The sequence below is a fragment of the Corvus hawaiiensis genome, chromosome 3 (genome assembly GCF_020740725.1).
Source record: "Corvus hawaiiensis isolate bCorHaw1 chromosome 3, bCorHaw1.pri.cur, whole genome shotgun sequence".
In the NCBI taxonomy this organism is placed as follows: Eukaryota; Metazoa; Chordata; class Aves; order Passeriformes; family Corvidae; genus Corvus; species Corvus hawaiiensis.
Window position 1 is genome coordinate 78,973,646 of NC_063215.1, and position 22,957 is coordinate 78,996,602.

At 41.5% G+C, this 22,957-nt stretch overlaps 1 long non-coding RNA gene across 1 annotated transcript in view; it reads right to left on the reverse strand.

Moving 5' to 3' along the window:
• Window positions 1-17,956, reverse strand: part of LOC125323817 — a 35,949-nt gene extending 17,993 nt beyond the window's left edge. The window contains exon 1 of the long non-coding RNA XR_007202655.1: window positions 17,862-17,956. This is a non-coding gene — a long non-coding RNA (uncharacterized LOC125323817). The remainder of the gene's footprint in view (window positions 1-17,861) is intronic.
• Window positions 17,957-22,957: the final 5,001 nt, after the last annotated feature.

Consider the following 22,957-nt stretch of genomic DNA (forward strand, 5'->3'; position numbering starts at 1 on the left):
TATCACTGAACTGTGCATTTTCCAGTTCTCTTTGGAAAATTTAAAGGACTTCTACTGTACTAGCACTGCTCAATCTTTCATATATTCATTTCTGGAGGCAAAAAGCTATTATATGTGGTTTTTTACCAAGAGAAAATCAAGGTAATGAGACCTGCGTTATCAAATCCATATAAGTGCTTGACCCCTGTCAGCTTCTAAAACCTTTGATTATCTGCACCACAGACTCATTAAAAAGCAAAGATGTTTGTGTGCCTTCATGTCCTTGCCACTTTTGAAAAAGCGACTCGCAACACTGCCAACCTGAGGGGCTCAAAAGCTGTGAGACTAGAGTGCATAAGCTTAAAAATAACTATAGAATTGCCACTTTAGCTTGCTTTTTGACTTTGTGAGAGCTGCATGGAGGTTGTTCTTTTCCTTCAGCTGCCCTACATGAGATGGACCTTAGAGTCACCTTTTCTTCGTCAGAGCACACCTCTCCAGTGGGCATGCTAGAGTGAGACCTGAGTACACTGGAAGAAGTGTTCTTGTAACACAAAGCAGTGACTGCCCACAGCAATCACTCTCAGGTAGCCCTGCCCACCGCAGAAAGAAATCAGTGGGAGTCCAGACTGTCCTGCAGGAGAAGGAGCCTTGCAAGCACATGTTTCGCAAACTGAATCAAAACTTTGATAGAGAACCCAAAAAATTTAGCAGAGGGCTTAGAGAAGGAATGAGGGGCATTCCCTATCCTATTTCCTATTAAATCAGGCAAGGGAATTTCTAGTATGATTAAGAGTGGTCAAAATGAAAGGAAACCAAATCATTAGTCATGACCACTTACTTTTTGAATGTCAGTTCATAAACACATTAAAACCAAGTGAGAAAGCACCCATGTTTGCAGCCAAAGACGTGGAGCAGGGTTTTGTGATTGTGGTTTTTATGGCTATCCCCATGGCTAATTCACATCCTGTTTCGTTGATCTTTTAATATTTATGTCCAGATGCCACTGTAAGCTTCCAGATGTTTTGGCACAGACATCAAAAATGTTTGCATAGCAATTACCAAAAGAAAGTTTGAGGCATTCTCAAAGGGCTGAGAATGACAAAAAACAAAGTGGCTTTTGTTGCTAAAAGATTTATTTTTCTCTTTTTCTTCTCTAATTTTTATTCTATTATTACTATTATCTATTATTGTTATTATTATTACTTCTTTATAGACCATTTTTCAGCCTACTAACCAAAAGCAGAACCCAGTCCATCTACTCTGAGTGTCCTGTTTAGGTTCTGCCTCCGAAAATTTTAGATTTCCGATGTCAGATGACTCCTGCATTTTCTAGCAAGTACAAATATTTAAATACCTTCACAGGTGAGGGTGGTATATCCATATAACTAAATCACCCATTCATTCTCCACTGACCATAGACGACTCTATTCCTGAAGTTTAAGCCACAAATATTCCTCTGCAAAAGAGAAGAGACTGAAGGAGCAGGAGCTAGTATGTGCCCGCTGACCTTTTGGGTTCAGTCTTGAAGCAGTGGGCTCTGCCTTCCTGCCTGGTGACACAGCATGGTCCCTCAGGAAGCTTCACAGACATCCCTTGGGAAGGAGGTGGAAATGAGCTGCCTGTCCATCTCCTCTTTCACTGCACCACAGTTCTGGCTCACAGAAAGAGCTTGTTGTCCCATAGCATCTGCTTCCAAAAATAGATGGGCAACTAAAACAGAGCCATCGTAGCACAGTCAGGCTAATCAGGAAATTATCTAACACTTGCAAGTGTCCACAGGGAAGAGACTCCTAGGAAGTCAGTGCTGGACCACAGACAGGGATTCTAGATGAAATACAGACTGTATGGGTGGGAGTTAGGTGGACTTAAACTTTTCAAGTTATGTGTTCTGGCAAATATAAAGCAACCTCATGCTTCCCTGTGCTTCTGTACTGTGTTGGGAAAAAAACCCCAAACACCTAAAAGCAAATGTATTCCAAGTGCCAGGTGTGGAGGAAAAGAAACAAAGCCTACCTTAATGCTGATATTTATATCATATGCTAGAACAACACAGTGAAAAAAGACCTGTGTTCCTCTAGAGTGAGATGACACAGGGAGGTGATTTGTTTAGCACCAATGCTCAAAGTGACAGTCCAGCTGCCAAGTTTGGTGGCTTCTGTGAGAGAAAACAGGCAGTCTTGTTCTTTATGTGCTAAGTGTTTGCTGCAGTACACATTTTGGTCCCAAAAATAGTCAACAAGAGTTTTGCCAGTGAGTTCAATGGGGCAAAGTTTTCCCTTTGGCCAGCAGCAGCTGCAGCAGCTTCAGCCAACCACACTGCTCTTGTGAACTGGTGTGTCCCTGGATTTGCCCACAGAGCTCCGCAGAGACAGAGGTGGGTGGCAAACACAACTGCATGAGTTATATTTGTATTTAGCCAGCTATAAGTGAAATTACACCATAATGTACTCAGGGAAGGATTTTTCACAGAGAAACAAATATTAAAGTGTGAGAGTGTTTGTCAATATTTTCTGTTAATTGACTAAGGATTGGAAACATACATCTACATCCCAGACAGCAGTGTGGAGATAGCCAACCACTCTAAACTGGCTTAGATACCAGAAGAAATATGTCCATAGCAGCATTATTTCAAACTCCCACTCAGTTAGAACTAGCTCAGGCATCTCCCTCAGTTACCTTGTAACCTGCAGTATATTCTGATGCTATGACATAGAGAGAAATTGCAGAGAGCAAACAGCTGGGAAAGCATAAGGTAAATTTAAAGTTATTTTTCAGAAAAATATATCAGAACTTGCTAGAGAAATTATTTCCTATGAACATCTTTCCTAGTTTCAGCTCAACTCTTTAGCTCAAAAATTATGTTAAAAAAAATGAAAATGAAAAAGAAAAAAGGATTAATCTGATTAGCATCAGGAAATCCATGCAGACATTATACAACACTGCTACTGTCAAATGTCTTCTTAAGTCCATAAAGCCAAACACAAAGACCTTTAAATTCAATCTACGACCTTTAAAAGGCAAAACAAAACTAAACCATGTCTGAAAACTGTGGGTCAGGTGTTCAGCTGTTGAGAAACACTGTGGTTTCCTTGAGTCCAGTGAAGCAAAGTTCCCCCACATCAGCCACAAAAAGCTGTAATGAGTTGCACCAGTTATTGTATTCACTGAAATAAAGGAAGCTCCTCACAAGCCTTCCTGGAACTGGTGATTCTCAGGCAAGTCAGGTGTCTTACCTAAATGATCTACCCCCAAAATTTAAGGATTTCATCTTTCAAACACAGCCACCCCTGGAAGCTGCACTGACTGTAGCTACTGCCAACACTGACCATGAAACTCCATTTTATGATTCTCAGCAGCAGAATCACCTATTCACCTTCTGTTTCTTGGCATTTGCTTATGATTAGTCCAGAGTCAAGAGAAATTTTATTCTCATAGCACTTGCTTGAAGCAAGTTGCATTTTTGTCTCTGTTTATTACAATTATTTTTTTATCTTCCCCTGCAACATCAGACTTTGATCACTGTCAGGGACTGATTAATGAGCAAGGTGGACATGAGATGTCCTCTGGGAAGGCAATTCTTATGATTCATTTACAGTGGTGACATCTGTTTGCATCCTACTTTAAGGACTCATTTCATCATACTGTAGTGGCCAAGAGGCATGTCCCTGGAAATCTGTATTTGCCATTTGGGAAGCAAAACAAAACTTTACCTCGTCAGACTGCGAAGGAAAGTGATGGAGTTTAACCGTGAACAGGGTGGTAGTGCTGGGTTGACAGTTGGACTAGATGATCTTGAAGGTCTTTTCCAACCTAGACAAATCTATAATTCTATTTATGACTACTCTATCTTCTTTGGTCTTGCCCAGTGCTCCTAACTTGTCATGGCAAGCAGTTTGACCAAGGCTCAAAATGAAGGGCATGCGCTTATGCTGAAAGCCTAAAAAAACATGTGAATAGTTCATTTAGTAATGTTTTCTTCTTTTGTTTTGTAGTGTTTCTGATAACAAACGGTGTTTAGCAATGAAAAATACGTTGCACTATAGCATCAGTAACCACAGAATTAAAGTGATTGAAGCTCCTTTAAATAAAGGACACCAAGGAGGTATGGGCTCATCTGTAGCTGTGCACCAAAATTACCCAAATTATTCCTCTCCTTTGCCACTTCTAGTCAGGCAGGAGGTCATAAAAGAGGCCAAGGTGTACTTGGTCTGGTAGGATAAAGCTGCCTGGACAGTCACATAAAGGAAGGGAGCCACACCTCTAGCCTGCAGTTGATAATCATGCCTCTTTTAATCAGGAGTCTGTCCTGGCTGTATCACAGCATCAGGGTCTCTCTTCTGTGCCGTGACCCTCAGGAGTCTTTCACATGTGTTGAGCCCTGGCAGTACAGCTCAGGGGAGGGACCACAGCAGGGTCCTGTGCAAACACTGGAGGTATAGCCCAGGGCACAGCAGGTCAAGGGGGAAAGGACTGTGCAGCCCTCTGTTACAGCCCTTAACGGTTTATCTCTTATTTTCTTGCAGGTCCAAACAGGCATTTTAAAACCTTCAAACAGGGAAAAAAAAAAGAAGGGATAAAAATAATTTTAATTGCAAATAGTGGCATAAAACCTGTGCCATTCAGTCAGCCTTTTTCTATCAGGTAGTAGCTTAACTGGCTGTTTTTAAAAACTATTGCCTTGCCCTGTTAGATTCAATATCTGTCACATGATTAATGTGCTGGTGTCTTATTAACTGCTGTGTTAGAGGAGCTGCTGTACTCACCACCCCCCCCTTCTCTCACCCCTTTTGCAAAAACCTCAGTGCAATCCTGCTGCTCTGACTGGAGGGTACTGCACCTTCCGACTAAACATCATGAAGAGCAAAGAATTACCATTTCCAAGTAATCCATCCCATAAATCAACCCTCACATTTTGTTCTGAGGTGGTGAGGGACTGTGTGAGTTCTCCCTGTGTTCACATTCACAAGACTGTCTGTCTTCAGAAAGAAGAATAGGAAAAAAGGGAGCGGGGGGAGAAATCAGCAATGGTTAAATCATTCCAGCATCTGATTGATCTTATCTGGACCTCCCTGGCTGCAAAAATAATTTGAGACTGTTGAAAATTGCCACCTTATCTGATTGGTGGTCTTACCAGCTGCTACTTTATCAGTGCCCGGCTGGATGAGGAAAGCAGGACGTGGCATAACCTTGGTATCTCAGCGCCTGACCTCAATATCTGATCAGTCGGGTGTCTCGCTGAGGCTGCCTCGGGATGCTGTGCGTGTCCCCTCTGGCACCAATTAGTTCAGAAGACATTTGCTTCACACTGGTGTTAGCCCCCAGCACACACGCACAGAGCACATCCCAGCACAGAACTGCCCTGCCTGATGATGCTGCAGCACCTGAGGTTTAAGATGCTTTTCTGTAAAGCTTTGGCAGCCTTTCTCCCAAAAAGCTTAGTTTGCAGGACTGCAGTCAGCAACATGTCAGCATCCTGCTGGCACTGCAGCCAAGGCAAAGCAAGGCCCCCACACTGCTTTCATTGGCTTTGTGTAAGCTATCCAGTAATGTCCGTCAGCACAGGGAATGTCACCGGCAGAGAGGCGCACCACAGACACTGCCACAGACTGTAATAGGGAGAAAATGAGTTTTGCTCCTTCAGACTGGGAATTGAAGGGAAAGTTTTTACCCTAGCTCTAACAGCCATTAGCTGCATATCTGGGGAAGGCATTCCACCTCTCTGTGTTGAGACAAAGACAGAATTACACTTGTAAGAATCCCACCGAGGCAAGGTTATAGTGCTTGTTACACCAGGGCTGTCCCTCAGTGCTGGAGAAATTCCCCATCTATTCCATTGGAGGGGCAGGGTGTCTGAGCAATACCTGTGATCCTCTATCTAAAGGAACAATAAGTGGGACAATATCCAGGCCTTCACCAGCCCTACTCTTCCTTTTCTCCTTCACTTTTCTCCTTGCTGTGTCTGCAGGAGAGCCTCCATCCTGACAAGATCCTGCAGGAAAATATGTTCTTTGGGGCCAGTCCCTGGGACACAGTCACTTCCTCTCCTGGCTGCTTGATCTTCCACCATGGTGGATGCTGCTTGAGGAATTACCTCTCAAAACAGCAGTCATTGCTCTGTGCTGCCCTGTTCAACAGGCAGAGTACGAACAGCATGCTGGGGGAAAAATCTGGGCGTGACTCACCTGAGGTATCATAGACCAACAAGGGAAAAGGTTGCAATAAGTGAAACCTGGAGCACAGGGAAGTTAACCATCCAAGGAAGATCACAGTACTCTAGCATGTCATTTCTAAAAAAGAAAATTTATCGTTTCTGTTTCTGTTTATAGCTTTTAATTCCTTTATATGTGTACATTTGTTATACAGATTTTTTAAAAGGTTGAAACTAGAATCAAAGATTTTGATTCTCTTAAGCCTTTGGTATGTCCTTAATTTTCTTTTCTTTTTCCTGGAAATTACTATAAGTTTGTTTGTTCCTGTTCCATTCAACAGAATTTAATGCAGAATTTCTCATAAAACAGCGACTTCCTTCCCAATTATCTCTGCCCATCACCTCTGCTGCATTTGGTGACTGCCAGTAGGAACCTTGGACATGGTCTTTTCACACCAGAACTGTGCACAAACCCTGGTGTTTCTGCACGCAGGAAGTAGAAGAAAAAAGGTGTCAGTTTTATACCAAAAAAGTCTCTCACAAGCTCTCACTCTGGGGGTAAATTTCCCTGCACAGTGAGTAGGGACTATAGCAGGGGGGTCCATGAGGATTATAGCAGGGGAGTCCACCAGACAAACTAATGGACCAGTGCATTCTTTGACCAAGTCTTTGTTTGCTGTTGCTGTTCCAAAGTGCCAGAACATTGAAAACCATGATGTCTGTGGCAACCTTGGAATTTAAAGTTCAGGGACCTATGTAAGTCTTTGCAGAAGGTGCAAAGTTTATTTTTAATGCTGCTGTAATTTTCTCCCTTGTTCCTTAAGCTGTGATAATAATAATAATAATAATAATTATGAGGATAAGAATTTCCTATATATTTTTGTTCCATTTGGGCTTTACTTCCACTGTGGCTGAGCAGAGTCTTAGGGTCTGCTGTCTCCTAAAGCCAGATTAAAATGCCTTTAAGGTAGAGCAGTTGCAAAATAATCCTTACTTTATTTTGACAAACAAAGAATATTTAGTGTATTTGGAGTCTGATTGTTTACTAAAAGAAACAGAGTGTGACAATACTTGTGGCTTGCAGTAGCAATCTTATCAAGCAGGGCTGCCTGCTGCCCCCCGACTGCACACAGAGCACAACCCTGGACAACATTCCTGCACTCATGAGGACATTGCAGCAAATTCCAGTCCAAATAAAGCCTCAGAACAGATAAGCAATTTCACCTCAACACACACAGATGCATATGCACAAAAATGTCCCCATATCAGGACCTAGATAATAAACCCAAGGATGCAGCCAAGTGCGTCTTGATTGACAATAGGTAACAGATTGCCTTAGTGTATTCTTTAGGAGAAGCAAAACATACAATTAAATAAAACTTGTTATTAAAAGCAACCCCCTTCCCCCCCGAAAATAGATGTCAAACTCTGACTAGATAAATGTGGTATTTCAGGTGGAAAATTGAATGGACTTAAAAGGAGTAATATGAACAGTTGGTCCTGGAAGAGCTTATAGACTGTAAATATTGCTCACTGCTGATGCTAACACAATGATGAATGTATCAAAATATTAGTATCAAAAGACTGCTGGAATAGATTGGCAATGTTGTGGAAAGCGTGAAGGGAGGTAGCTGTCCTTCCTGTGGCTTTATATTAATCTGGGTACTGGCTGATAGCAGGGGCCATGAGCACTATAATTAGATTTTGGAAATGTATATGGGGAGGAGGAAATGGAATAATTAAGGTAAGCTATCAGATGCCTGTCCTCGTCCTTTTTAAACAAGCCAGAAATATACCCTGCACTCGTTCAGCATGCAACCTTCAAGGGGAAAGGTGTCAGACGCTGTAATTGGTAGAACTTGAATGCTGCTGTACTGGTGTCCCTTTTTTAAGGAAACCTATTTTCCACACTATAATTGATCCAGCAGGGTTGTTATCTCATAATGCACACCTAGAGAGGTACTAAGAGGCCTGAAGGTAGGAAATAGCAGGACACTTCCCAGCCTCTGTGCTGCACCCTCTCTGGGGGAACTCACTGCCAAGGCAACAGGCTATGTAGTGAAATTGTATGTATATGTATATGTATGTGTATGTGTATATGTATATATATATGTATGTGGAGAGTCTGGGGTTTCCTTTTAAATGCATGGGTGAGACATAAAAAAGTGCTAATGTGATGGCATCTGGCCGGGTCTGACAGCTGAACCAGGTGAGCATTTGCTTCCCCTTCCAGGGTGCTGGTGGGCGAGAGAGCACCTGAAGGGCACGCTGGCTTTTATTTAATTATCCTGCCCTCCTTAAACAACAGAGAACAGCCAGGGAACCTCAACAAACACACAAAAAAAGAATAATTTTGGTGTGGAAAATTATTTGACATTATTCTTAAATATTTAAAGGACACTGCCTGCTGGTTTGGAAATGCAGTGAATAATTTAATACTGTTTGACAGAATCTCTTTGGGTCAATTATTCAGTAAGTGGATTAATATATTCTGACTAAAACAAAGCACATTGCATTTTGGCGGGCATATCTCATTACATCACATATTCCATGTCACATTGCATTGCAGAGGATGCCAGCATAATAAAATGGGGCAACTTGAATTAAACAATGCAATCCGAATAATTTCCAAATATTTTTCCAAACTTTTCTGTTCCTGACTGTTTCTCTACCTGATCTGTTTATATTTATCTGCTGAAAAAGGGCAACAACGCCAACAAGAGATCTGATCAATTCATTTTAAAAAAAATCTTGTTGGAAACTGCCAGCAACTCTTAACCTCATTACAAGCCTAAGCATCTTATCTATATCAAACACTTTAATTTTAGAATAGCATCTTTAAAGCCCCAGGGGAAGAGAGAGAGCATCTCTTGATGCTTGACAGCAATTCTCTAACTCTGACATAGTCCAAAACAGAAATTCTTATCAAATCGTTCTGAGGAAAGCAGCTGTAATATAGGATCTCAAGGGCAGTGGAGATACAATACAGGTTAAAAAAAGAAGGATCCTTAGGATTTTGAGAGATACGTAGAAGGCTTCAGAGGCAACAGCTGTCTCACATCAGGGAGGGTTTTGTAGATAAAATTGGAATGCAGGGTCCTGCTTATGTTTCAAATCGCCAACAGGCATACCTCCCTCTCCTGTACTTCCACTTTTCATTCTTCCCCAACATGCTCTGAAGAAACAGGTGGGACTTTATTTCCAAAATCCCATAGTGCTAGGTGTGGATGACATTTATTTTAGTAAAGCTAATCAAAATTCGGAATTTTTTATTTTGTGGGGAATTCTCAGATTCTTCAATGTTCCTTCAAGTAGAATGGGGATAAAAAATCAAAAATCTCATACCTTTACTGTGAAATAGAATATTCCAAAAGCAATTCTATGGCTATGCATTTTTTATAATTGTAGTATGAATATTGCAACATGGTGTAAAACCCAAAACTATGCTGTAGAGGACAAACACTCAATATTGTGGGAGTGATCTGAGTATAACATGATGTTTACTTCATTAAAGTGAGATATTTCTAAAAACGGCTTCCATTTCCTGCAGTCAGCATGTTCTGACCAAATCCCTTTACCAGCTCAAAATTGTAAAGACAGATATGCAAATATGCATATCTGAAGGTCTAAGTAAAATCAGAATAAAAATTGTTACAAAAATAAAAGCTACCTGCTCCATTGCTCTCATGGCTGCATTCAGCAAAACCTACTACTTAGAAAGGCTAGGATGGCACTTGGCCTTGCCCAGCAGCTGCTTTAGCAGAGCAAAGAGCACATCTAGGGAAAAAAAAAAAGAGTTTTCTTCTGAACATTTCCTGAGGATGACTCTACAGGAATTTTTCTTACCATACTTATGAATGGGAACAGGGATGAGGTCAGGATAAAGGCCCAGAGGAGCTTGTAAGATTTGTTATGAGGAGTCCCTGGATGTTTAATGCAGACTAGCACCAAAAAGTCCCCACTTTCACGTGCCTCTTTGCCAGACTATCTGAACAATCTCTTCTCCAGAGCTGTATGGCAACCTGTCTTCTTCAGGTCTCCAGCATGAGGCCAGGAGTCCTTCCTGCAGTCCCATTGTCCAAAACTGCTCTGGCCTTCTCACACTCTTCAGGATCATAATAAAAGAGGGTCAAAGGCACTTCAAGAGAAAACACAAAACTTGAACCAACCTTAAAAGCCCAAAAGAAGCCGGGATGGGAAAATGGTCAGGCTTTTAGACTTTTCTTACCCATTTCTTTTTGTTTTGTGTTAGGGATCACACTACAGCATAGTGATGCTGCATGCTTGTCATTTTGAACGTCCAAAATTGTTTTTCCCATTCTACTAATTGGGAAATGGAGGCAAAGGGAAAGTCATTGATCTAAGAGCTTAGAGGTTAGTGTCACAAACTTACACAGAGCTTGCAGCTTTAGCTGTTGGCAAGGTTTGAGGTTGGACTGGCTGACATGAAACTCTCAGATCTACACTGACAGATGGCAGTGCTTCCACAAACAAACTTCCACATTCCAGATGCCCCCCAAGGACCTCCTTTGCAGCAAGGTAACTAGTAGCAAGCACTGATGAAAAGATACAGCCCGAGTTCTCTTTCAGACTATTCAGTAATAAACATTAATATTGAAAACCCCATAACCACCTAAAAATGCATAACATCAAGGCCTCCTATCCTTGACTTTTATGCACATAACTTCACTCTGAGTCAGCCTCATTAAGCCTAGCTGAATAATTCGAATTCTCAAGTGTTTGGAGGGTTGAGAATTGAATAAACATAGCAGAAAGCTCACGTATCCTCCCTACATTTTTAAAACATGTACTTCCAAAGAGATGTTACAAGAAATATATTAAAGACAATAGTTCAATAGGCTGAGATGAGAAAACATATGCTACCAGGAATCTCGCCTGATGTATGAGGGGTATTAAAGTATAGGGAAATGCAGCTGAACTAATTTCTAAATTTTCTAAATTCTATCATGTCACACTGAAAGCAGACAGAAATTTATTACATAGGGGGTTAAAATACACATGCATACATATACATTCATACACGCATATATATACACCTTGAACGGCTCCTGTAGGCAGAGGCAGAAGGTGCTGTGTGGTCCCTCTGACATGTGGAGGGACAGAGGCTAAGGTGGGGTGGGTAAGGGAGGTGGGACTGGGGGCTGGGGGAGCCCAAGGGTCTGCAGTTTTTCGGGGTCTGCAGTACTATTCAGGGACATTTTTGGCAGGGCAGGGAGTAAAAGGATCACTAGCTGCAGCACAAGAAAGCCTAAAACAGGATGGTCTGGGCTCTGCCCCAACATGAATGCTCCAATATAGGAAGGAAAGCATTACCAAGAAATAAAAAAAAGATATATGCAGAAAGGAGTTTTTGGAAACCTCACAGGTACTGGATTATTTTAGAAACACAGACACTCTCCAACCATTTCACACAGGCAGCAGAGTCTTTTTGCGAAGACAGGAGAACCAGAGGGAGAAGGGTCAGAATCAAAAATGAAAGTGGTCAGGTTAGATGTCCAGATTGAGCTGTTCAAAATGCCAGCTGTGAGTGATGGCATTAGTTTTTAAAATGTGCTTTTTAGGATTTATTACTACTATAATGTCTGAGAGAAGCCACAGAGATGAGCCCAACTGTTTGAATTTCAGTGGTGCAGAGAAAGCCAGCAGTGACTACATCCAGCCTCTTGGATAGCACAAGCAAATGGTCTCCCCAGTAATGCGTGCTTCAGACTCTCATTACAGCTGCACAACATCAGTTAGAAGGAGTTGCTGTCCTGACAAAGGGTATATCAGCTCTAGAGAAAATAAGTAAGGATCTGTTTTTTCTTTAGTAGATGTAGCGGGCTCAGTAGACATGATTTTTTTTTTTTAATAATGAAATTTTCCAGTTAGAGAAGTGAGTATTTTCTATGTAAGTAAATGTTTTCTATACTCCTGATTTGGGAAACTGAGTGCTTTCTCAAATAAGGGGTGGATTTGAAGCACTCATTGAAGGGCTATTCATGAATAGGGATCTTGTTTCTGAACAAGAAATGAAAGATGAAAGGGAGACCAAAACTATTTAGTGGATAAGATTTAATGCAGAGTGATCTACCGAAATGAGGGGAATCACTTCTGTTTTTCACTGATGCACCAACAGAATTTGGGCTCCAGGCTTACTGAAAACAAAACAAATGATGCTCTATTTGAAAGTAGAGTTACAAAGGAAAAAAGCCTTAGGAAGAAAAGTTCCAATTAAAAAAATATCTAGGAAAGATCAAAGAAACATTCATGGTTTAACTGACACCTGTAGCTCTCTCTCTAGGTACAAGGAAAGAAGGGTTACATGAACGGGGGCGTGCTCCCAGAGGGAGGAAATGTGGCATTTGACAGGTGCAAGAAGCCAATAAATTATGGGATATATGGAACAGAAGGGGCCATCTATTTCATTAAAAACTGTCAAGGTTCAGTCTGCAGAAGATCAGAAAGAGATGCTTAAGATAGAAGTTAAAGATGAAAATGCTTTTTTTTTTCCTTTTTTTTTAGAAAGAGGATAAGAAGAAGGAGGATATCAGTCAGAAAAGTAACTGAGTGGGAATGTAAATCAAAATTTGCATTCCAGTGCTATAAAAGTATGATGGGACATTCTGTCTTCATGTTAATCATGTAAATTAGCTCAGGGCTGAATTCTGCTCTTACAACCAGAAATGTCTATAATATAATATTGCATGTGTTCTGAGCACCGTGGGTTGTATAGTCTGCTGGAATTGTATAAAAACACCAACTTTCTTACTTGTGTTTAAATTTTATCTCTTCCACAGAGGAGGAAGAAATAGCCACCAGCCAGTGAATGTATGAAAAGCTGATAGCAAAAGCAGCAGGAGGTTCAAACCTGAAGCACAGGTGTCCAACAACTGGGGCTGCTCAGCATGGCGTTCAGGCCCTGGCCAGGCTGGAGGCTGCCCTTTGTTCACCCTTGCTCTTGGTTTGAATCTGGTTTCTACTTGTGCTTCTGCTGTTCAATGGTTTGAGCAGAAATACTTCATTGTCTCTTTTGCCGTAGGCAAGTGTGGCTGAGTGCATGTGTATTCCCATTAAGTCATGGGCATTAACTGTGTATTACTAGCAGCGAACTAGGAAACTGCTACACAGTCTCCAAATTGTTCTATTTCTTTCCTCCCATCCTCCCCTTAGTAGGAACGGATTAAAAGTACAGACTCTTTGCTTTTTCCCTTTTAGAAAGAGGAGGAAATGGCAGCTTGAAGCTGAGAGCAAGACTTCCCCATAATATAAAACAGTGCACTGCCCCTGATGTGAAAGGAGCTACACTAATTTACATCCACAAAGACTGTGGCTCTCTAGCATACTAAGTATCCTGAGCTAGTGCTGCACCAGGTATTCAGCTGAGATATACAACTGTCCAGTGCTGACAGTACTGTGGGGAATTGGTTCTCAAAAAATAAAGTAGAAGCAGGCATAGAAATGCCTTGTCTTTCATTATGTGGCTCTCACAGTGAAGACAAAACCAACATTCCCATCAATGTCAACAGGATCAGAATATGGTCCTCGGAGAATATTTTATATTGTTACCTCCTTTCATGACTCAAACAAAATTTCCTTCCTGGGTAACAGCCCTGGTTTATGACAGGAAATAAGTGCTCTGTCACACCCTGATAATTAGTACATCACAGGCAGAATGTAAAACCAGGCAGTAAAATGGCATTAAGTTTCTGGCAGAACTTTGAGCCACATATAAACTATAAACAAGAAGACACAGACAAGATATGGTTGTACTCCTTCCTTTCAGAGAGGCTGATAATAGAAAGGTCATCGCCTCAGGAGAAAAGAGAATACTGAAAATGAGCTCACGCTGCAAAGCAGTTACAATGCCATTGCCCTGCTTCATATTCACACAGAAAAAAATCTCAGCACAAGCAACTTTGGCTGTGTGCCTTTCTTAGCATATAAGGAACTTCTTAAACACATTGGGAGCTGAAGGGATCACAGCGAGGTGACTTTCACTGACCATATGTGATGGAGATGGAGAAGGAAGAGTCTGCTGTGAAATGCTGTGAAATGTGGTGGGGGTTTAAGGTTTTTTTTTTTAATGGAGATTATCATTTCAGTGTCCTGAAAAGATAAACGCAATTTAATAACCACTGTTCTGAGAAAGGGAAATGAGGGGAGGGAGGATATACAGCAAGAACAATACCACACAGGTAAAAATGAAGACCCTAGACAGCAGTGAAGAAATGGAGACCCAGGTTTCTACCCATTGCAGCAGAAAACACATTTCTCACACTTCACATCCGTGAATCATTATCTAGAATGAAAAGACAAAACTTTAAGAAAGTAAATTAGAAAACAATTTAAGGACTCCAGATAGATTCATTAAACCAAATTGACACTCATATATTCAGGAGGAGAAGAACATGCAGCTCTTTTCAAAGACTTTTTTTAAAAATGCCATGGAAATTAATTACTCGGTAACAGGAGTAGAAACCCACTGCAAACTTGAGTTTTTTGATTTGAGTGCAGATCCCAAATGTGCAGAAGGCCAAGGAAACCCACATTAAATGGATGTGTGGTCTCTATCCCTTTCTGGTGAGCAGGTGTCCATACCCCAAAAAACCAGGGTAAACTGAGAAGCAAAGAGGCTCTGAGTCCCCCTGCCAAGGACTCTGCTGTGACCATTCACCCACACACCAGCTGGAGGAGAGTTTGTTTGCCAGCAAGGCTCAGGAGAAAGTTTACAGCAAAAGTGCAATGGGAGCAACACACAGGACTGCACTTGGGCATACACAACTTCAGTGCCATACTGCATTCCCACAGTGGTAGCTCCAATCCACGAGTTATTGCTAATATTAACTTTTTAGCTGAGTTTCCTAAGGAAATGAGGCTTAGGCAATCATTTTTTCTGGCTGGTTTCCCTAATAATTTTGAGCCTACTGGCTGATGTCAGCCAAGTGGAATAGATGGACAGACAATTATGTTGTTATAAATTTTATAGAAACAGATGTCTGGAGAGGGGAAAGGGAGAGCAACCAAAATTTATTACCTGCTAAAGGAAAGGCTTCAGCATGAGATCATCATTTAGATATCAGAGGATCCACACAGAAGAAGTCCTCCTTTGGATGGAAAAGCTCTTCTGTAGATGCTTATGATACCAAAAATTCAATGGGCACTGACATTTTTAGAGACATCAGAGTCAGTTGGCCCAGGTGGAAGCCTGCAGGAGACCTGGCTTCATTGGTTCCAAGGCCTGCAGGACCACTTGTGCTCCATCTAAGCACTGATTCATGCTGACTCACACTGGACATTTCCCATATGACTCTACATCCTATGGTATTTCCTAGTCTCAGAAACTCTCCTCACAAGAGGCCAAACGCAAAGGATTTCCTTCAGATTTCTGAGACTATCTTCCTTACTTATTAAAAGTTTGTTGATAATTCTCCTGCTTTTCAGCCCACCTTTCAGCTTTTTTGATACCAGTAAATAGTTGCAACACATTATAACACTGATACCATCAGCAACACCCCTGTAACACCCCCTTTGAATTCATTATCTATTTAGTGTAGGAATTACAATGACCCATATCTGCTACATTAAATGGATAGGGCACACCTCTGTGTATTGCCTGTGTAGGTAACCCATTGCTACACCTACATCAGCATCTAAGCCTCAAAACTAAAAAAAAAGCAGACCTGAGGATCTGTACTGGGTGGTGCAAAAATACATCTGGTGGATTCCTTTGAGCTCACTTACACTTTCTCTCCTGAAGAGTTAAAATCCAACACGTGAGGGCAGACTTACAACATGAGTTTAGCAGCCCCCTTTTTCGAGAAAGTGTATGTTCCACTTAAAAAAAACAAAACAAAAAAAAAAAAAAAAAAGGGAGAAACAAAACCTCATCAACATCTTGACCAACTCCTGTTGAAAAATACATCTCTTTGAGAAATCCAGGACATTCCTCTTTGCATTAATTGACACCTTATTAGTGGAATGAATGTTGCCAGTCTTTTCTCAAGCTGCTTGGAGGTGAAGAGACTCTTTCTTTCCCATTACCAAAAACAACAACAAAACATCCCAAGAGAGAAGAAAAGAGAAAAAAGGAAAGGGAGCTGCTTGAGAGCCAGGCTAGTTATTCATCTTTGAACATTGGTTTCCATGGGAATAAGTTTGGTTCTTTGTGGAGGCTGAACAACCCCATGCAGTCTAATGCTTCCAACATTACATTTGTGTGGTCAGCTTTCCTTTGGCCTCCCCTTGTCCCCTTCCTCCTCATTCCTGCTCAGCAACAAGACTGGTGTGACAAAAATGAAGAAATCATTCAATAAATTGGCTGAATTAGGTTTGAATCAAAGCCTCCTGAAGCCATTCTACTGCCACCAGTGAAACTTGGATGAAGCCCTCACAGCATAAAGCACACTGGCTTCCAGTCAGCCTGTCAAAACTATTACTCAGCCTTTGTCTGCCTCAACTCTTCTCTTTTGATGGTTTCTGTCTCAGTTTTTATCTTTATATTTGGGTGTTTGGTTTTGGGGTTTTTTTCCCTCTGCAGTTCTTCATTGTTTCTTAGTTTTGACAGATTGTGTAGAACATAAAGCTCTGTTCATATTAATGTTTAAAAGTGAATGATTATCTGTAGACCATGAAGGGCACAGGTTCACCAACATCAGCAAAAAGGACCAAATAAACTGAAAAGTGATTTGGGATGAAACCTCACTTAAATCATGAAGCATTTTTCCTACAGTAAGCTCTTGAGAGATTCACTTGCTTTACTCTGTTTTAAGCAGAGGTGAACAAAAGCAACATGACATTCCTGTGAGAGAGGGAAACAGATGAAGACTGGGTGATCTCAGTCAGGATGCAGCAGACATTACAGAAAAAACTCATGGACCATGTATTCTGTTTGAACTGACTACAATAATTTCCTAGTCTTCTTGTAATCTATTTTGACGCGTATTTTTTTTTTTTTGAAAGAAACTGTTTATGAATACATTACTCAGAGGCTGCCATGCAATACATTTTCATACATTAATCCTCATCATTTTGCTAACTGTCATGATTTTCTTCTATTAAAGGAATAAAGGAAAAGCATGTTATCGCAAATCACTAATAAAATATTTAGCACTTCCTATTGCTCCACTTTAAAAACTTCTCCTTCTTAAAAGCTTCTGGAGTCCAAAGTTTTTTCAAAAAAATGAACAAAAGAAAAATATATTAGAAATTCATGAAAGCCATTCACAGGGAGACTGCCAGGACTACAGGAGTTTTCTTTTGTAAGGATACCTCTTCCTTACAAAAGATTTTGTATTTTCAGATTTTGAAATGTATTTTCTTTGCAAGACAGAGACGCTGATGGGTTTTCAATTCTTAAATCTAAGATTATGTCTAATTGTCTAATTTACTTTACCTACCCCTTAGAAAACTTAGCTGAAACTGCAGCATTTTATACAGTAAATCAGGATGAAAGAAGCTATTGAAGCACAGAGAAATTGACCAATCATTTGATTGTCAATTCACACATCAGTGAATGACAGGTAGAACCATTTTAGTCGTATCATTCCTATAAGGATGCTAGCAATTCAGGCCAATGAAGATCCATTGTGATAATGGAAGTAATAAAGAAAGCTGGAGCTTAGACCATTCACTAGCACTCATGGCAGTACATCTTCTTCCCTTATTCACAATAAGATTAAATACGAAGGTTGTTAGAAACCCACAAAAATAAAGCTGCCGTAAAAACTACCTTCTATGGATCCAGGTTTCAGTGGTGCAAGTGCATTTCTCTTTTTCTCTTCAGTTTCAGTTTAGCTGAGGCCTTCTCCCACCTTCCTACTGCATTTCAGTCTAGGCCAGAAGTAAAGCAACTGTGAGAGACATATTTTCTTAACATATGTGTTTCAGGAAATCAAATACACCAGGTTATTTCTCCAAACAAAGGGAAACACAAAACTAAGATTCAGAATTTGTGAGGTCTTACGTAAAACATTTCAGACACCTACTAAAAAAGTGGGAGTGCACAGCATTACTCAAGCTAACTATGAAATGTCAGGAGAGTCAATTTAGACCAAACTGAGCAAGTTTAAGCAAAACATGAAAGAGCAGTCCAACTTCTTGCTCTGAAGTACATCTGGCATGGAAATGTTTGTTGATATATATCCTTTAAACCAGGGAGAAGACCAAGTTTTCTTCAAATCATACTTCTAAGACAAAGTGAATTGACGCTTTCAAAACATTTTATCAGAAATAACTAAAATGCAGAGGATAACTGCAAATTTGAAAGGCAAATCACACTTCTGTTACTCCTTGTCCTTCAACACATGAGAAGCATGAACATTTTGTACAGAGAGAGCCATCAGCACATTAGTTTCAGTTCAGCATAGACTGGTAGATTATAGGAGGAGTTAATATGGTCTGGTATGGGAAAGTTGTAAAAGCTAAAGCAAACCCAGGACCTTCAGAACATGAATTTTGATGAGAAGCCGTCATTGAAGACTGAAACAAAGTTAAAAGTCTAATAGAGAACATTTATTGATTTTTTTTTGTGGAGCTATTAAGTTATCTGGAAAATATGTGTATAGCAAACATCAGGTATCTTGCAAAGGAAAGCTGTTTTGGTTAAGAGTTTCACTTACTTTCCTGACACTTTCAATTGGGAAAAAAAGAAAAAAAAATGATGCTCAGCACAGCTGGAGCCAGAAGACAACATGTGCCTCTGTCCTGCTATAAACACTGCCTCCCCAACAGAGAAGGTCCTTCAGAAGTTCCTGTGGGGATGGGAACCTCTGATGAGGAAGGTTACAAGGAGGTAGAGCCGTGACCTCCTAAAACAACCTGGATGGAGGAAGGACCAGGTGAGTGTGCCTGGTTTTAGAAACTGGTTACCTTTCCAAAAAGAACAAAGAGGAGTTGGATGTGATGGTACTTGTTCTCAGACTGCTACTTAGCAATGTGAGGGTTGGGGTGCTGCCCCGGAAGGGGAGCCCTCCATGCAGCTCCCTATTCTGTTGTGTTGGACACGAACAACTAGAAGCAATGGTGTTGGGGTCCCTCCCCTGCAGTGTAGCCCTGGGAGAGGGGCCCTGAGGGCACAGACACGGGGCTACCCTGTCCCTGCTCAGCCTCGTTCCCATTGGTTGGTTTGTGTTCCCTGCGCGGGCAGAAGGACCCTTGGTCCCGTGACTGGAACAGTTCCTGGGCAGAGCCCCGGCCATGCGGCTGGAGAAATAAACATCTCTGAAACAGCTATCAAGAATCTGTCTGTCCATATATATTTCCTTTCCACGGGACTCCTGGTTTGATATATGCGTGTTGCAGGATCCCCACTGCAACAAATGGTGGAGATTTGAGAGCAGAACGATCCCCGATCCCTAAGCGACTGATTTGTGTGAGTAAACCCTGGAAACTTTGGATTCCTCTTCTTGGTTTTGCTTTGCTATTCCATATCTGAACTATGGAGGAACCGTGGGAAGACTCTTGGCTCTCAGAGCCGCATATGGACATTTATCTTAAACTTAAAATGATTCTTGAACAACGATTTGTAAATTTTAGCTTGATTCAAGCTCAAAAAGAACTGAAACACTTCCTGGCATGGTTGTTTAAGAACTTTTTCTATGTTTCTTGGGATTTAATTCTTACCAAGGGCTTTTGGAAAACCGTTTGGACACAGTTAATACTGGAGTCAAAATATATGCCGATGGAAGAATATTTTCGTGAATATTATTTAGTTACCGAGACTGTTGAGCAATGTCAGCTGTGTCCTGGCGAAGGGAAGCCTGGCGCAGGGACCGTGCGGCCCAGGCCACGTGCACCGAGCGCTCTGAGAGCAGCAGCGAGGCAGTTCCCGCGTGCGGGCGGAGCCACGCGAGCCGCAGTGTCGGCGGCGGAGCGAGGCGCGGCGGGACCCGGCGGTGCCTGCCCGGTCCTGTGCAGCGCGTGGTGGAGCGAGCCCCGTGAACGCCCGACCGAGAGGGGCGGCGCGCGGGCAGCGGCTGGCGGCGGTGGAACGGAGCCGCGCCCAGCCGGAACGCGCGCTGGAGCAGGGCGCGGGGGAGTCATCGCCCGGGGACCCGGCCGAGACGTGGGTGCAGCGCCCGGCATCGGCAGCGAAGCTGCGACCAGAGGAGGCGACGCACGGAGAACTGAGCGGCGTGGCCCGGCCCGGCCCGCACGGCCCCGAACGCGACCCCGGGAAGAGCGCGCAGGCACGAGCAGCTCCGACAATTCCAACACGGGAGCGACCGAAGGAGAGAGCAAAGACGCAGCGAGACAGAAAACAGCAGCCACTCGGAAAAAGGAAAAGATCATAGCAACTAAGACCTTAGGGATAGTAAAATGGTATAATGTTAAGCAAAATTATGGTTTTATAACAAGGTGTGACAACCAGCAAGACATATTCGTGCATAGAAATGCTATTAAAAAGAATAACCCTGAAAAATGCATCCCAAGCTTGGGAGATGGAGAGGTGGTGGAATTTAATATTGTACTAGGGAGAAAAGGGTTACAAGCATCGCAGGTCACTGGGCCTGATGGTGTTCCTGTAAAAGGCAGTATATATGCAAAAAATCGTAGTCATGTTAGACAGTATCTCCATTGTAAGCCCCCCCTACAGTTTCCCTTTCCTAATCCCACCTTTCCCTTTTACCCTATGTCCTATTACCCCCAGTGTATTCCCAATCCGTTTTTTCATCCATGGTTTCCCTCACAAAACCATGCTTTTGCCAATTGTTTCCCCAAAAATCCCTTTCCAATGCCGAGTGGGGGATGAAAAGGGGGAGGGAAGAAGTTAAACCCTCTCCTGCCTCAGTTTCCCCACAAAGCATGCTCAGAGAATTCTGTCTCCCTTCTGTCAGCCCTAAGATGTTCCAGAGAATCTGTTTGGACATTTAAAGACTCAGGAGGGTGGCTTGTTTTGTTTTGAAACTGTTCTTGTTATGTTTATCCAGTTGTTTTCATTCTCCTTTTATTAAAATAAAACGGGTGAGGTGTTAGGGTCCCTCCCCCGCCGTGTAGCCCTGGGAGAGGGGCCCTGAGGGCACAGGCACGGGGCTTCCCTGCCCCTGCTCAGCCTCGTTCCCATTGGTTGGTTTGTGTTCCCTGCGCGGGCAGAAGGACCCTTGGTCCCGTGACTGGAAGAGTTCCTCAGCAGAGCTCCGGCCATGCGGCTGGAGAAATAAACATCTCTGAAACAGCTATCAAGAATCTGTCTGTCCATATATATTTCCTTTCCACGGGACTCCTGGTTTGATATATGCGTGTTGCAGGATCCCCACTGCAACACAATGGAGAGAAAAAAATACATGATTATGCCTATACTTCTACAGCCCTGTTATCAGGGCAGTTACCTGAAAGACTGAATAACTAGGGTCTAGTCCATGGCCGAATGACAACTCAGGGTAAGTCCTGTCACCGTTCCACCATGGCAAAACTGTCCTTGTGCAGGTAATAAACAGGGCTATCCATCAATGAGCTTGTTAAGCCTTATCTTTTTCTGTTTTTATAAATAATTCCAGTTCCTAATGTGTCATATAGAAGTCATAAATTGGGAAGGACAGAATCTCACACTCATTTTACAAAAGGAAAAACACTATCTCCAAGGACGTAAAATACAGAAGAAACTCTGTAATTGGAAGCTTCTACTGCCTGTGCAAATTTATGTCACAGAGGAAAAGATTTGGACTCTCTACAAGTTAGAGTTAAAATTTTAATACCTAGGGTTTGTACTTTGATGATGGTGTCTTGATTCATCATATTTTCTCTCTGCAAATACCTTGTAAGCTAGAAATTTCTGCAAGCCTGTCAACTTTCTCAAATAAATCTTTTTATTTATCTTATTGATTTGTTTTCCGGAAGTATTTTGCCTTCTTTCTAATGTTTTATTTATCTAACAGTGTTCACATTTTTATCCCTGGAAACCTTTTCATTTGCTTTTTGTTGCTGTTTATTTGGTTTTTTTCCTTTTGTGTTTTTCTGCAGAAAAACAACTTACCTTTCAATGGCAATAGTTTATACAGCTGAACATCCCAAAGTGCTTTACATTTAATTACACTCATAGCAAAGAGACTGTAAGACAAATGTGGCCTTTGGGATCTCCAGAAAAAGGAAGGAAGGCAAGTCTTTCACAATCAGACCATCGTGCACTCACATGTGGCACTCTTCTTGCAAATGAGCACCACTGCAGCTTTGATATGTGATGCACAGGAGACAACAGTAAGGAAATGGAAACAAGAATGGAAAAAACACACACTTCTTGTTTTTCCAAATTAAGAAAAGGTACCAGGCAGCTTCTGTAATTCAGTGTCTTATCCTAATTCCCATGAAGAAATGTAGAGTATTTCTTTTTACCTAGAGTAATAGAGAAAAAGACACGTAATAAAAACCATGCATAGATACCTTGTATTTATTTTGTTCAATTTATAGCATGCACTGTTCTATTCCCTTCTTCATCCTTTTGTATGTGATATTTTCTTCTGTGGCAGTTTGCAGAATATTTTGCTGCTCATTAAATGATGAACAAGAAAACAATCCATAAAATTTTTGCTGCATAAAAAAATATATATTTGGAAATCAAACTGTAATTTTAATAATAAAATTGTGTTGTATCTCTTATTTAAGGAAAAAAATTAATGAGGAATGTAACTAAGATGCATAAATTTTATGACTGCTGCAGAAATTTTCAGTGATCATGAAATTGGTAAGAGATATTTTTGGTCATATGATAGTTTTGCAACCAGTTGTTCAATAATTTAAACAAATTATTTTAATTTCTCATCCAGGGGCATTCAACATTCTAGCATGGTCAGCCAATTTACATTACGCGTGTGATGTAATGTAATAGCTTTC